This window comes from Crocodylus siamensis, chromosome 14 (assembly GCF_052110815.1).
Source record: "Crocodylus siamensis isolate JL-2025a chromosome 14, ASM5211081v1, whole genome shotgun sequence".
In the NCBI taxonomy this organism is placed as follows: domain Eukaryota; kingdom Metazoa; phylum Chordata; order Crocodylia; family Crocodylidae; genus Crocodylus; species Crocodylus siamensis.
Window position 1 is genome coordinate 11,651,640 of NC_143408.1, and position 16,713 is coordinate 11,668,352.

Consider the following 16,713-nt stretch of genomic DNA (forward strand, 5'->3'; position numbering starts at 1 on the left):
GCCCCATATGCCTGGACTGAGCCCGTGCTGCCCCCTCCAGGCCCTGCAGCTGCCCACTCACCTGCCTCACCCCTGAGGTTGCCCAGAGGGGGCAACAGGGCTCAATCCAGGCATGTGGGGCCGTGATCCAAGCATGTGGGGATGGTGAAGCTCAGTCTGGTTGCATGGGGGCAACATGGGCTCTGTTTAGAAGTGCAGGACCCAGTGGCATGGTGAGCTGTGGTGATAGGGGGCAAGTGGCATTAGGAGCCATGAGGATTAATGCAGCCATCATTCACTCCCTGCTGGTGACATGCATCCCCAACAGGGCTCTGTACCTCTGGATTTCAGTGAGGACCCAGCCCCTCTAGAAGCCCCAAGTGCTAGAGGGCATGGCCCCATGGGCCAGATTTGGCCTATGGTCTGTATGTTTGGCATCCTTGATTTAGATGGAATATTTCAGTCTTCGCTTGCCTAATTTTTTGTGCACTATAGGAATAGTACAGAAGATATGGAGGCAGGGATATGATTAGTTAAGGTATGTCCAGAGGATCTGAGGCACCAGAAGGTATGCTCCTTGATACTGAGGAAGGCAAAAGTGTCCCACAGTTCCAGCCACTTCCCTCCTTACCCTAAATCTGATTATCAATATTACCTGACTATGAACAAGACTCATCAGTCAGGCATCTAAGAAAGAGAATACTTGGTGCTACCTCATAACAGTGCTCCAGTATATCTGGTGCTCCTATCTCCATCTGTGGCCAATCCCTGATGTTTCAGAGCAGGTGTGACCAACCTGCCACATGCATGCCATAAATGATGCAGACAGCCCCTAAGTATGGCATGCTGGCAAATTGGGGAGGAAGCAGGGATAACAGCAGCAGATAGGCAGGGAGCAGAGCAACAGATCAGGCAGGGAGCAGAAAAAAGAAAGATCAATCAGGGGAAGGGGCTTGGAATGGTGCTTGGGAAGACTTATCCTGTACCCAAAACAGTTAGCCCCCACTCTTTCATAACTTATCACTATGTTACCAAAACTATAAGATTACCAGTGAGCTCCTCACTGTCACATCTCTTTTCCATGTATAAGCATTTATACAGAGTGATCAAGTCACCCTTCGGCCTTCGCTTTGATACATCAAGCAAGGTGAACTCTTTTAAGTCTCACTTCATAAAGTATTTTTCCCCTAGGAAACTTGGTAACCTTTTAACTCTCAGGTACCTTCTTGAAGTATGGACAGCAGAAATAGACAGGACATTACTTTCAATATTCCCTTGGTGTTTACAATAGCAAGATCACTTCCCTTTCTCTACTAGATAGCCCTCCTTTTTAATAGATCTTGATTGTAGCAAGGCTTTTGACACGGTTTCCCTTGACATTCTCACTAGTAAACTGAGGAAATTCAATCTAGATGAAAGAAGTATAATGTGGAATCCTGGCTGCTTAGGTCTTTGTGCTCAAAGATCAATTTGTAATTGGGAGGAGGTATTAAGTATGGTTCTCAGGGTCTGTCCTATGTCTGTACTGTTCAATATTTTCATTAATGATTTGAAGGATTGGTTTTGAATGCACACTTAGCAAATTAACAGATAACACCAAAATGGATGGAGCCGAGACAGTTTGGAGGACAGAATTAGGATTCAGGATGACATTGCTAAACTGGAACAATGGACTGAAAACAATCAGATAGGATTCAGTAAGGACAAGTGAAAATCCTGCTCTTAGGATGAAACAATCACATACACAAATGTAGAATTGAGAGCAATTGGCTAGGCTGCAGTATTGCAGAAAAAGACCAGGGGGGTGGTCATAGTGGGCTGTAGGCTGAATGTGAGTCAACAGTGTGTTCTTGTTGCAATAAAAGCCAAGACCATACTGGGCAGTATTAACAGCAGCATCACTTGCAAGTCAAGGAAAGTGATCCTCTGCTCTCTTCAGCACTGGGGAGGATTCACCTGGAGTACCATGTCTAGTTTTGATCCCCACATGTCCAAAAAAAAAGACATGGACAAATGGGAATGAATGCACATGAGAGAAGGGATCAATCATAGCTGTGTTGGTCTGGGAAAAATACACAGAGCTTTTAGATCAGAGGCAATATCTTTTATTAGACCAACTAAATAGTAACAAAAAAAGTTCTTTCTTTGCAAGCTTTCAAGCACATGTACCCTTCTTCAGGCTGAGAAGGAGAAACCAAAGATTGTAAAAGTGCTTTTAGGAAAAAAAATAAAGTTCATTTTGCCCAGGGGAGATAGGAGCTAGAAGTGTATTCCCCTGGGTCTGAGACTGCTTTTGTGAGTCTGTGATGTACAGATTGGGCTGATTTCATCCCTGGAGGTGTCCAATGTCAGAGGTAGCCAGGGAGGTTAAAAATCTTTGTTTCTTGTTTGGCAATGCAGTTCATATTTCCAAATGGCAAGAATGCATGAGAGAAGGGCAGCACAGTTACATGTTACCTTTCAAACATGTTAAATGCTCTTAAGATGAGAGTGTCCACACATTAGGACAAGAAAAGTTGATCTGAGCCTCTCAAAGTTATTCCTCTTCAGGCAAGGTTGTGTTAAGGTTGTGTTAGGCAGTTTGTGTTTTAGTAACAGCTATCTGCCCCATGAGGCTAATATCTCAGGAGGCAAGGTACTGCTCCTAACTCTTCCCTTGTGGGCTAGCTATCTTCCAAGACTTTTGTTCCCTGTACTGAAAGCTGAGCAGTGGTGGGTGAGTGGGGTGGGAAAGAAAGGAGAAGAGGGAGGGGGAAAAGCTGGGCAAAAGGTGAAGGGGATAGGGAGAATGAGTGCAGGATATATATATTAGTGGTGTTTCATTTTAATCATGGAAAAATGTGGATTTTGGGTTACTTCTTTAAATCCAAAAATTGGGGATTTTTTAAAAATCAGAGACAACCAGAATCCCTGGTGATCTGCAATATAGGGGTTACTGGTAAAATGGACTGTGGTATACAGAGGTCAGACCTGATGAGCTAATAGTCCCTTCTGACCTCAAACTTCATGAAACTAGGGAAGTATGAAGAGTGATGTAATAATTAAGTTTGACACCTTGCTCTGTTCTCATGCCTGAAGGTACGGAAACAGGCCCCTCTCTCTTCCACATGCCATTTTCTTCCTCACTCTGTCACACACATGGGCAAATACACCTCTCCACATCTCTGGCTGTGGACAGACACTACATCTGTAGTGCTACAAGTGTCACTTCACTTTGAAGTGCTATAAAATGTAGCACTGCAAAAACAGATGTGATGACCCCCTGCTGAGCCCTCAGGCTGAAATGCTACAAAAACACTGCAAAGGCATACAGCAGTCTGCTTTCCAGCCAGTGGTTACAATAGGAGATTGCTTGGACCTGTGGCTTCCTCCCTGCCTCATGGTATGAGAGGAGACCCTGCTGCAGCCCAGGTCCCCTAGGACTGCAGCACGGCTCTCCTCCCTTCCCCGCAACTCCCCTCCATCTGGGGGCAGCCTATTGGTTCATATACTGTGTAACCCAGGCGGTACTCCAAGAGGTACCCCCTCTCCAATTGAAGGGATCAAAGCAGGTGTACAAACGCTGTGGGAGATGTAGGGACTCTCCTCCCCCTATAGAGCAGAGCCAAACCACCAATGGGGACTTAACCATATACCTTTTAATACTGGGAACATAACAGGCATAAATCAGAGGGTATAGTGGACACTACAATGCCCCAAGGGGGCAGGATTTAATAAAGGTTAGACACTTAAAATCACTGACAAAAAACAGGGTTCACAAAATATAAAACACAAACAGCAGAACAAACAATACAGGTTGGTGAAATATAAAAAGGCTAAAAATGCAAAATGTCAAATGATAAGGAAATTTAGGGCCTTGGTACCTGGAGTGGGGAAACACAATGGCACCTTTCCACTGCAAGAAGATTTGCTTCTTGTTAGCTCATTCACCCCAGCTAAGACTTAAACCCAGACCGCCCACGTGGTAGGCAGGAACACTGCCACAGAGCCACCACTGGTAGCACTACTCAAGCCTGCTAGGGGTCTTGACCTTCCCAGAGCCCCAGCCTCATGTCAAGCTGCCTGGCCTCTGATTGGAGGAGCTGGAAGCAGAGCTGGAAACCTCTCAGGTCACTGCTCAGATCCTTCCTGGAGCAGAGGGAGCCTCTCCTGCTGGCTGCAGCCTCTCCCCGGGGATCCTGGAGCCCAGCGGGGAGCCTCTCCTGCCGGCTGCACGCCACGCTGCTGAGGGTCCCACTGCTGCCTGCAGGTCCTGCTCTTTCAGGCTCTTCCGGGGCACTGCGCCTGCCCTGCTGGCTCAGCTCTTGCCAGCTCTGTGAAGCTCCTTCCTTGTTGTCCCTCGCTGGTCTCTCCCCTGGGTCAGCTCACACTGCCCCTGAGTTTTGGCAAGCCATCGAGGGCTGCACGACAGGCAGCCAGAGGCAGATAAATATTAATTTTCTAAATTTTTTAGGGGCGCCGTGGTCCAGATAAAATGGCCTGGCGGGCCACATCTGGCCAATGGACCGCATTTTGCCCACGCCTGTAGCCTGATGTCCTGATGGCTGCAGCTCCATTCCCCACCCTTGGGTCTCCTGGGACTGCTATTCACTCCCCACAAAGCCCAGCATGCAGCAGCAGCTGCCTCGCCCTGCACACAGATCGGGGGAGGCACATGCCTCCCTGGGCCTCCGCCAAGGTGCACGCAGCATTGGGAGCCCCCCCACCCTGTGCGCCTGGATGAGCTGCTTGGGCTCCGACCAGCTGGGCCCCACTCACCCCTGCCCCTGCTGCCCCACTCCCCCCCTCACCACGGGGGCCTCGATCTGCCCCTTCCACAGGCTGACCTACTGGGTGGGGGTAAGGGGGGCAGGGGGAGGCATGGTAGATCCTGGGTTTCATCCAACGACATTCCTAGAGCATGTCTGCCATTTCCGTAGCTCTGTGGGGCATACCCCTTTGTTGACTAGACTTTTGAAGTGCTATAGAAAGCATTTGTAGCATATATGCCCATGACCCTCTTTCCTTCTGTCTCTCACTCACACACACGTTTCTACATTTGTATATATAGCTGGCAAAAATATTTTAATGTATTTAAAGAAAAGCTGAAAATGAACTATATTTAGGATAGGGAAGCTAGAAATGTTGCTTTGCACTGTTGCTTATCACAATAATGTACGTAGAACAGTAACTCATGAGAACTGTCATAGAATTAGCTAGGAATCATGGAAACTGTTTCATGCTTCTCTCTAAATGCATGCAGTGCTTTGCTGACTTGTTGAAACCATATACCCTGCTGCTTCTGATGCTAGAGAGCACGAAAAGAGCTTAAACAGGCTTTTCTACAATTAGCTAGGTAACTGAGTGAATGCTTGACAGCAGCAATCAGCAATTAATTACATAAAACTAGCCAAGTGATGTGCAATTGGAAAGCACCACAAAAAAGACTAACTTACACACAAACCTTGAATTAGGTTACCTATTAAGACCTCAATTCCAGAAAGAATATCTATTCAGGCAACATTTAAAAATATGCTTGATTGTAAGCACATGTTTGAAGCGAGAGAGAGCCCCATTAGAATTAGTGTGAGCAAGAAAACTAAGTGATAAACCCTGCTTCACTTTACGCACTTGAATGGCACATGCACAACCATGTGCGACCAGGTTCTGACACTTGTGTATTTTTGGATTTGGTTTAGCCACAGGGCAAACTAGAATTTTCCTGTACACAGACTTGCTGGAGTGCGATGTGGGGAGGGCTGGGAAAGGATCCTCCAATGTTTAAGTCCAATAATCTTGGAGGCCCCAATAATTTGGGGGCTGGACTTGATGATCCTCCGAGGTCCCTTCCAGCCCTAATGTCTATGAAATCTACTGGTAAGAACACCTGCCCAGGAAGTAGGAGGCACACTCAGGTATTCTTACCCAGAAGAGGTTTCAACTTTCTCCTTCCCTGAAAAGTGCTCTAAACCAACAGGTCACAGGTTAAGCATCGGTCTTTAAGAGATTTGCCATTTTTTTTTTCTTGTACGCTACTGGATTTGGTAGGCAACTTTGTACAGTGGAGGAAAGTGGTTCAGTTAAAAACAGATCATAAATACTTGCATTTAGAAGCCGTACTACATGAAGAATTGTGCAACATACTGACTTGACCTCAGCAATTATGACATGGCAAAAATATTCATTATGTGTGAAAAAGAGGGGCCAGTAGAGAATTTCTTATAGCAGTTGGTTCCAAGAGCTCCCATAAATAGCAAAAGGAAACATCTGCAAGGTAAATATGTCTCAAGTATTACCCAAGCCTGAAACCAAACTGAAAAAGCACAAACGAAAAAACAATATTGCAACAATGCAAAATAGGTGACTGGTCAAAAATTAACACCCACACACACCCATATATTGAGATCCAACTGTGCAGGGTTAAATCATATGCAGCAAACGAGGCCGTGTCAAACTCTCACTTTATTTAAACCAGGGGCAGGCAACATTTTTGGCTGGATTGCCAAAAAACCCACAATGTCTACCTTGGAAGGTGCCAGAGTGCCAGAAAAACAAAATAGGGGGGAGGTGGGGATATACATAATAAAATGTTGCCTTTGTTGTTGTGTATTCCTTTTTTGTTGAGCATGTTGCAATGAGAGAGAGATAAAAGGGACAAATAAGAGAAAGAGGAGAGAGAGAGAGAGAAAAAGGAGAGCAAAGAGAGAACCAGGTGCACGCACATGCACACAGAGAACCAGAACATACCCAGAACAGACACATGCACACACACATCCAAAACCAGACACGTGTGCACACACAGACACACAGAACCAGACAGAGGCAGACAAACGCACAGAACCAGCTGTGTGGGAGCATGAAGCCAGGCTCCTGGACCACTGGACAGAGTCCGACCCAACAATGCCCTCGTGCCACCAGGGCCCCTGTGCTTCCCTGGGGAGCCAGCCCCCGGAGCTGCAGCACAGCTGGCCAAGGCCCTGGCTTGAAGCCTGCCCAACAGCCCAACCACCCCACACAGCTAAACCCACAAAAGGTGCGGTGCTTCTGGCAAGGGGCAGCACCAGCCTCATCCTGGTGGGAGGCTGTGCCGGGGCTGGGCTTGGAGCAGGTGGAAGTCAGGCAGGCTCAGCTGCAAGCCCTGCTGCAGGCAACCTGGGCTCCGTGGTTGGCAGCAGCTACCAGAGCCTGGGCCAGCCGCAGTCAGGAGGCTGCAAACAGCTGCTCCGGGCTCCAGCATCAGCTCCATACCAGCAGGTGCACGCACGCCTTGGAGCGGACAGTGGTGATAGGGCCCGAGGCAGCAAAGCCCTCCCACTGCCCGCTCTGAGGTGCATATGCAGTTGCCGCCAGCATGGAGCAGATGCCGCGGCTGTGGAGCCCAGCGCAGCTGTTTGCAGCTTGCCTGCTGCAGCTGCCCGGAGCCCAGGCTGGCTACAAACAGCTGTGCCGGGCTCCGGAGCTGTCATCAGCTCTGTGCCGGCAGCGGGGGAGAGGCCAGGGTTGTGCTGCCTCAGGCCCCTGTCCCACAGTCCGCTCTGAGGCACGTGTGCACCCGCCTGTATGGAGCTGATGCCGGAGCCCGGAGCAGATGTTTGCAGCCTCCTGGCTGCAGCTGGCCCAGGCTCTGGGTAGCTGCTGCCAACCACAGAGCCCAATCTGCTTGCAGCAGGGCTTGCAGCTACCCAGCAGCCTGCTGGGAGCAGCCTGGGCTTCGTGGCTGGCAGCAGCTGCCTAGAGCCCAGGCTGGCAGTGGTGTGCCAAGCAAAATGGCCTCACGTGCCGTGCTCGGCCCATGTGCTGGGGGTTGCTGACCCCTGATTTAAAGAAAGATTATAAAGTGACTTGACCACCATTTTAAGTACCTATATTGGGAGATTCCTGAAGGCTCTGAAATGTAGTATTTACTTAATTAGAAGGCTCCTTAATTTATCAGGCAAAGGTACAATAAGATCAATTCTAATTGTAAGTATGGTGAAAAATCTTTGCAGTAAATGTAACTCATCATTGGTACAACGTACCTTAGGATGTTGCAGTGTTTGTATCTTGATATCTTTAAATTACAATTGGGTAATACTTTCCATAAGTTACTGGACTCTGCAGGGATAAGTGATTGAAATGTGTTGGGTTTTTGTTATGCCACAGGCCAGGCATTATCAAGGTCACTTCTATCCTTAAAAATTTAGCTATATTAATTAGACAAAGAAGATTACCTCTTATTCTTCAATTTCTACTCTTTTTTAAATTAGCCATTACACAGCATCTCGAGTAGCAATGCAGCAATACCTAACAAAGTAATTTCTTTCACACAAGATTAAGTTAATAACAGAATATTATTAACAAATCTAGCTAACTTGGGGGGGGGAGGAGGGGGAGAATGTAATCATTTTTCTTTGAATCCAGCTAATGGTACCATCAAGGTAAGACACAGTCTGTCCAGCCCTTACTGTGAACAATCAAATTAGCAGAAAATGAAGATAATGTAACAAAGAACCTGATTAAAAGCCCTAAATGAATCAAGTTATCCTTACTTAGCATAGTTAGAATATCACAACATATTTCACAATACGTCATTAAGATCATCAGTTCAGAGGTTTACGGAGAGAATGAATAAAGCTTTAGTGCCAACATCTAAAAAGCTAGTCAAAGCCAGAGAACCCTGGAGAAGTTACAATAAGCTATAATACAAAATACAATATAAAGTTACGAAAAGCTATAAAGACAAAATACAAGAAAGACAAAAGGCAGGGCAGGGTGACACCTTACAGACTACAGTAGTTTGTTCAGAAACGCTTTCTAAGCGAGTTAATCTATAAGGTGCCACCCTGCCCTGCCTTTTGCCTGACTTCAGACCAACATGGCTAACTACCTTTCTCTACTCATAAATACAAAAATGCCAAACAGTTACTGTTGTTACAAGAAATCACTCACAATCTGCCAAAACAACAGCTATATCATGCACAACACGAGCATCCAATTAATTCTATAGGAGGAACAAATAGCAGGCCAAACGAAGATGTTGGCTCGTTATTGAGGACATGCAGAATTGCTACTGATAGTGCTTAAAATTCTTCTATGTAAATAATTTTGAGGTCTCTGACAGAGGAACCTCACTCTAACATGGGGGTGTCAAATTCATGTGGCGCCCTAGGCTGGACTGGGCCCATGAACAACTCCCTCCCCCCACATGCTGGATCCAGTACCCACAGCGCCTGCTTTGGCCAGTTCAGGACACAAGCTGTACATGGTATAGTGCTGGATCAGGGCAGGTGCTGCATCCAGGGTGGGCCCCAGACTGGCTGGAGTGGGTGCTTTGTGCAGAGCAGTACTGAACCAACCAGAGTGGGCATTTGATAAAGCCTGCATGGGACCCATGGATGTCTGTGTGCCAGATCCAGCATCCACTTTGGACGATCTAGAATTGCATTGCATGCAGTGCGTACCATGGGACCCGTTCTGCATGTGACGCCCATTCCAGACTGGCTGGAGTAGGCACCAAATGTGGTTCACGTCCTGGATCACTGACCAGAACAGGAGCTGCAGGCGCTGAATTTGGTATGCAGGGTGGGGGTCCCAGACTGACTGTGCAGTACGGGTTGTGGGTGGCATGTTTCCCAGCCCTGCGCGCAAGGCCCATCCAGCATGCACCACATGTGATGTGGATCTACTCAAGACCCAGGGTCAGCAGCAGGGTCTGGATGAAATGCTCCCCAGACAGATGATGTGGCTTCACAGGCCAGATCCAGCCCATGGGCTATATATTTGACACCCCTGCTGTAAAAGACCAAAATCTATTTTCACTTATCATATTTGAAGCGTGAAGTCTGCAATAACTTTCCTGTATTAAGCAGAATTACTCAAAGACAAGAAATGGAATATCATTGTTGTGACTCAGCATCGATTAAACGGACAGAGCTGTTTTGGATGCAGGACTGCAGGTTATCCCTCAACCTGAGAAGCGGAACTGAATACCAAACGTGATACAAATCTTCACTTTGTCAGAACTTGAGTTTGTCTTGATTTGTCAGAGCTACATGTGAATAAACTTAGCCAACCTTGTCACCTAACTCTAGCCTGGACTTTCAGTGAAAACTCAGGGCAGAATTCTATTTCAGTTGTTTTTAAATGTCAGTTTTACAGTGCCCTAAGTGGCTTCTTTGGCACTTGTGTACAGTTTGCAACTCTACTACTCTATCTTTATGCTACTATTATTAAGCCTAAGTGTAGACATACATATACTCTGAGCATGTGCAGTAGGCTGCACACTAGCCTGGCAGGTGCTACAAAAGCTACATGCACATACCCATTGTGGATTCATAAGTCATGAATATGTGGCCAGACAAAAGCCCATGAGCTGGTGGTTAGGTCAATTCACCAGATCTGGATTCTAAGGCAGAGGAATTTTGAACCTATATCTATTTCTCTGACTTCCTGGCATAGCACTCAGACTACTATAGCAGAGATTAGGTGCCATGCAGGGTTTTCTTTTGGTTTCCTTCTGCACTGGCCTTGCGCTGCTAAGAAAGACATGTGGAGCCAGGAAGAAAAAAACCCAAGGTCTAAGTTGTATGGTTCAGTAAGATGGCTGCTGCCCTAGAAGAAAGCAGGTGCTGACTTCTAGCCTATGCCTTTTTCTGTTGAAGCAGAAACTTCTTCACTGTTCTCCCTTTACTTTATCCACTGATGAATGTTCACAGTGAAGTAGCTCAGCTTAAAAAGAAGCACTGAAGAAGGGGCTGGATAATGTTTAGCTTGTTGTGTAGTGGCTAGACCACTGTGCAGTATTAGCAAGTTGGAATGACACAGGTTCAACCCCCTTCTGGTTAAAGAGGGCCACAAGCCTGCATTTCTGGTTACTATCCTAACAATCTAGCTATCTGGGGCTAAAACAAGGGTGTCAAACTCATCCCATGCCCTGGGTGGGATCCAGGCTGCAGCAGTAGGGCAAGCAGCTGTAGGTCTGGGGGCCCTGGATTCTGTGGCAGGCCATGCCCCCAACCCTTGTAGCCCAGCAGGCTGGACAGAGTGGCCCTATGGGGAGGGTATTGGAGGCGTACTGTTTTTTCACCCCTAGGACATATGCTCAGGTACAAACTTACACAACTGCATACTTACCTAGCTAGGCTGTGTGTAGTCAGTCTAGGCGTATGTATCCATGCTACAAGGGCAACAGAATAGTAAACTATGGGTAAGTACCCAAAATGGCACTCATACAGTTAGAAAACTGCCATTTTGCACATAGAACAAGATAGGAATCTGTCCTGCTTCCCCTATCACCTCCAATCACCCCCCAACCCACACCCACAGGTCAGATTATATATAGTTTTCCAGACACCATGTGCCCAATGAGTATGTCTGAAAACCAGAGCCTTGTCATTTGCTCACTGTGTTACATCATGATATCAAGGGGATGTCACCTCCTGCTGTAAAGCAGCAAGAAGCAATGCACAGAACTTGAGTGCTGCTGGTCACTCGCATTTTTTGAGAGACTCTTGAACCTGTCTTCCAGATTTATATAAGGAAAGGTGTGAGGGCTGGAATTTCTATTGCATGTGGTACATGAAATTAGGCATGAATCACAAAGGGCTGTATAAATTCATATGACAGGGGTGAGAACCAACCACTGCAGGGCCTTCTATGACTTAGACCTAGTCCGGATTTGGGGAGATCTTATGTGCTAAAACTATGCAGCACAGGCTCAAGAGCCTGAGAGAACTACCTCTCTGTGCTTAATAGCCTCGATAATGAACCCCTTCCACATTCATTACACACAAGTCTGCACCATGGAGGATACTACACCTAGGAACTCTCTCATCAGCCAGTGAGGTTTTTGCCTGAGCAGCAACTGTTAGGTTTGTAAAAGCACTTTGAGAGTGAAATATTTTTTTCCAGATACAATAAAACTTGCACCATTTTAATGTAGGACAAGCAAGTAGTAGATCTCCAGGGAGCAAATACCTGCAGAGAAACATAAAGAACTGTAAAGTGGCACAGTGCCTGAGCTAATTAGCTCTGCTAAGAAGCAAAGCTTATTAGTCTGGTTACTAATGTTGCACTTAACATGACTGTATTTCTTCCACACTTAGCTTAAGGCATGGGTGTCAAAGATAGCAGAGTAATTGGGGGTGGGGGGGGCCGGGGACTGGGACAGGAGCCCTAGATGCCACCTTTCGGGGTGGGAGGGCAGAAAAACAGCCACCACCACAGCAGCAGCTGATCTTGCTGCTGTAATCAGCACAGCAGCAGCCCTTACTGCCTTATGCTTCCCATCATCTGAGCTACACTTCTGGATAAAGATACAGCCTGTGAGCCAAATCCAGCCCTCAGAGCCATGTCATCCAACCCATAGGACTCCTGACGGGGTTGGGAATTCATGGGAGAAGTGAGCGGAGGCAAGGCCTATTGAATTCTGGGGTATGGAGCACTACTGAGGACACAGTGACTCAGGTACCCACAGCTGCCTGTGGTTTAACACTGCTGCTGCTTGCCCCGTCACCAGTGAGGGTCCAGATCCAGCTTGCAAGGTCCCTTGCAGTCTGAATCTGGCCTGGGGGACCGAGCAAGTTTGACACCCATTGCTTAAGGGATCTGCATTGCACCACATTGTGCCTTCTACACCAGTGGTTCTCAATGCTTTTTAGATGCAAGCAACTCCTTGCCAGACTCAAGGAACCCCTTAGAAAACGCCAGCTTTTACCTTTCATTCATTTTTTTGACTATGGAAAAATAATAGAGCAATTCTTCTGTTGAAAAGAATTCACAACAGGTCAGAATTTTTTTTAACCCCTGTGTGAAATCTCTGGATTTATCTTGTGACTCGTGTGTAGGTGTGTTTGCACAGTGCTAATATTGCGTGACACACCATGGCACCCTTAAAAGGATCTCACAGCACACTCAGGTGTTTTGGCACACTGGTTGAGAATCACTGCTAATCACATATGGGCTAAGCACAGCCAGTCAAAAAGCCAGAGGCTGAATTGATTCAATCTTTGCAGGTTAGTCTAAGCTGTAGATTGAGTGAACAGACATTCCCTTTTGATTTCAGAAAGGCAGCCACATACATGCAGTGACCCAGGGCAGAAGCCAGAGGGAGGAGTGGGGGGCTAGGACACATCTCCCTGCTCAGCTGGAGCAGACAGCTTGGGCCAAGGCTAGTGCACCCACCCTGTGAGTGTGGGGTTTGTGGGAGGAGGACGTGCAAACCATCCTGGGATGCTGGGGGAAGTCTGATACTACATTCAACCAGGTTTATTTTAAACTGGTTTTGGTCATTTTGAAAGTGGTTTCTGCGCACTAAACTTCTGTTGTGTTACAGATTTGAACCCGTTTTCAATCACTTATACTGGTTCATGTGTAATTTCTGTCCCTAGTAGACATGTTATGGACCACAGCAGTGATTCATTAATACATTGTCTGGGGCTATAGGCAAACTTCAAATGGGGAGGGGGAACTGCTGCAGGGCTGCCTGCTGCAGCTGTTATGATGTAATTTTAACAGCTACATGAGTCTGTAGCAATATAAGGAAGCAAAATTGCAACAGCTCTGACCCTGGTGAGGCAGGGTTAAAGTTGGAGCAGTTTTGCTAGATATGTACAGCTCCAGGCTCCTGAACATCTAACAGCTAAAAGATAACAACTGAGGCCAGGGCCAGAGCAGCAGCAACTCCTCCCCCTGTAAAGCCCCACACAACATCCATACCCTGGGATACAGTACTAATTATTGGCAGAACAACTATGTAGGGGTCAAAACAGTGGGACTCTATTCCTGGCTCTGCCACTACCTTGCTCTATGCCCTTGATTCAATGATTTCACCTCCTTCTACCTGTTTCTACTGCTGCATGATGGCTGTGACTGCTCAAAAAGTTCAGCTTAACCAATGGATTTGTGGCTTTGAGATCTTTGTCAGAGGGTACCTGAGAAGGGGAGAGGCCTATGATGTTTACGGTAGCAAAAGAGCTCAGTAAGCACCGGTGTTTGTTTCTGCTTGTATCCACCTCCCACGCTGTCCAAGGCAGTTTGTCCTCAGTCAGGATCACTAGGCGAGCCCTTCTGAACCCTATCACCCCACCCACTGAGATGGCTTGATGCGCTTACCTGGATGTCTCACTCTGGAAGGCTCTTTAATAGAGACAGTTTGTTCAGCTGCCAAGGCTGGAGCCCACAATTCTCCAGTTACCTGCCACCGTGACAGCTGACAACCAACAGGGAAAGGACGACACACACCCCTCCCACCCCGGTCTTTCCTCTTATCTGTAAGACACTGCAGTGCACTGAGATACACAGAGATTCTTCTGGGTACTCCCTGCCTTGCCTTGCCCCTAACTCCAAACCCGTGTAATACCCTGGAGCAGAGACTGCACATATGAGGCAGCAGCTTTACTTAGTGGGACTGGGCAGAGTTCCCAGTGGGGCATCCCAGTACTACTTAAGCCTCCAAAAAGCAATTCTAACATCTGCCGCTACTTGCCGGGAATAGAGGACTACACAGCCTCAGGACTCCTGGCAGGAGAGAGCCCTGCTAAGCGTTTCCTGGTCCTCACAGCTTTTGTATCCACAGGAACTCAGGGAACCCGAGCATGGTGCCACTTTTGAAACCTGGGCTCAGGTCTAAGCAGGCTGGTGAAAGAAATGGTAAATGCACAGCTGGGGGGCAGCTCTCCTGCTACCAGGAAGGTGCTGCGAGGCCTTAATATTTATCATCTCTAAAAGTTAGTCTCAGCCTCTGTGGAGTTGAGAGGGTCATCTGCAAGATGAAAGTTTGGGAAGCAGCTTCCACCTTTGCTACCCGACTGCCTTCCGATCCTGCCCTCGCCGATGCGAGCCCCGCCGCCTGCCTAGGTTGCGCTGTCGGTAGCCGGGAGATTCTGAAATACTGATCCAACGTCCGCAGACAAGACCCCAGCTGACTACCACAATCCAAGCTGTTTGCCATTGGAAAAGCCATTTCTGCATTTGTAACTAAGTGTGGCCAGTGTGACGCACTGACCAGAGATCCTGCTATGACCCGATTTTCCTCTTGCTCTCAAATTCAGATGTCCAGTTTTGTCTACACTAGGCCACCTTACCTAGGCTGAACCCTAGATTGAAACAAGCATTTACAGTCTGGCCCAAACGTGTAGAGCATCCACACCAGCTCTCACTTCCCGGGTTAACCGGCAGTCCAGTAACGCAGACTAAAATGTGTAATGGGGGCAGGGTTGGGGGCGGGGGAAATCTTTTTGAAATAAAAAAAATCAATCAGGTGGTTTTTTGTTATTTAAACTATCAGTCTTATTCACCCTGCCAGCATCTTAACATCATTTCTTAAAATATGCATAGAAATATACAATTAATCTACAACCCTCTAAAACTCTGAATCACAGATAATTATGATAATAAGGAGAAACATCTCACTTTTGGGGTCAAGTTTTATAAATGGGGCATAACAAGCGATGCGTGGGGGACCCAGAGCACGCGCTGGTGGGTGCAAGAGACCGCCCAAATCGCCAGAGCCTGGGCAGACCTCGCCGGCCATCCGCGCACGGCCCACGGGCGGTCTCACGTTCCTCCGGGACGGGCTCGCCGTAGCCCGGCTCCTGCCTGCGGCGGCCGGGGCGCGGAGCCCGCGAAAGGCAACGGCCGAGCGGGGGGGGGGGGCGCCCCGGCTGTGGCGGCGCGAGGCCCGGGCGCCCGCTGGTTTCGGGAGCAAGGGAGAAGGGAGCGAGCGGATTTATTTCCAGCTCTTCTCCAAACCGGGAGTCTGCTCGAGGGCGCGTACCCGGGCAGGGCCGGCCGGCGGCGGCGGGGACGAGGCGCGGGAGGGAGAGCCGGCCGGCGGCGGGAGGCAGGCGCTGGGCCTAGCGCGGCGCTCGCCAGGCGCCGGGTCTCCACGTGGCCGGCGCGGGAGCCCGCGGGGGGGACGGGACGGGACGGGACGGGCGCCGGCTGCACGGCGGTACTTACGCGGCCGGGGCCCCGCCGAGCGCAGCAGCGCGCGCCGCCTTGGCCGCTTCCCCGCTCGCGCCGCGGGGCTTAACCCCTGCGCGCCCGGCCGGCTGGGGCCGCGCCCGCGCCCGCCCGGGGCGGCCTCTGCCCCCGCAGCGCCGGGCCCGGCGGGAAGCCGCTCCCGCGGCGCCGAGCGGGCACACGCGGACGACACGTCCCCGCCGAGAGCAGGGCGGCCCGTGCTGCCGCCCCGGGGCCGCGCAGCCCCTTGCCGGCCGCTCGGGAGGCGGGAAAACGCGGAGCCTGGGCCCGGGGAGCGGCAGCTGTCGCTCCGGCCGCCGCCGGGGGTGCAGGGCCGGAGCCCGGGCGACGCTGGGGAGACGGCAGGAAAGAATTCCAAACCTCCGGGAGCGGCCAGTGCGGTGTCCTCATCATAATTTTAAAAATCATGGACTAAATACAGACCTTAGTTTTATGACACATTATAACCTGCCCAACAGCTGACTCCCCAGGTACTCCCCATTATTTACCAGCTACATTCATGTCCCTGCCCGGCCCCGGCCTGCCTCCCACCCACGGACTCCTCCGTTTACATCTTCACTGACGGCCTCTCTTGCACCAGCCCAGCCCAGCCGCTGGCTTCTTTACTATTCCTTCCATCCAGGAAGAGCACACGCCAACTGCCAAGGCTTCCTCAGCCCAACAAAGGGGTTTTAAACCCAACAGCTTGCTAAGAAGGATTGTTTCAAGTATTTGAGTCGGTCTGATATAGGGGTTTTCAACCTTTTTGGGGCAGTGTACCCCTAGCAGCCAGACGCAGAGCTGGGGGGGGGG

General features: G+C 49.1%; 1 protein-coding gene across 1 annotated transcript in view; it reads right to left on the reverse strand.

The window, feature by feature from the left end:
- Window positions 1-16,217, reverse strand: part of LOC149853369 (excitatory amino acid transporter 1-like) — a 119,849-nt gene extending 103,632 nt beyond the window's left edge. Inside the window, exon 1 of the mRNA XM_090028072.1 lies at window positions 15,898-16,217. The gene's annotated coding sequence lies outside the window, so the exon portion shown is untranslated. The remainder of the gene's footprint in view (window positions 1-15,897) is intronic.
- Between the last annotated feature and the right edge of the window lie 496 nt (window positions 16,218-16,713).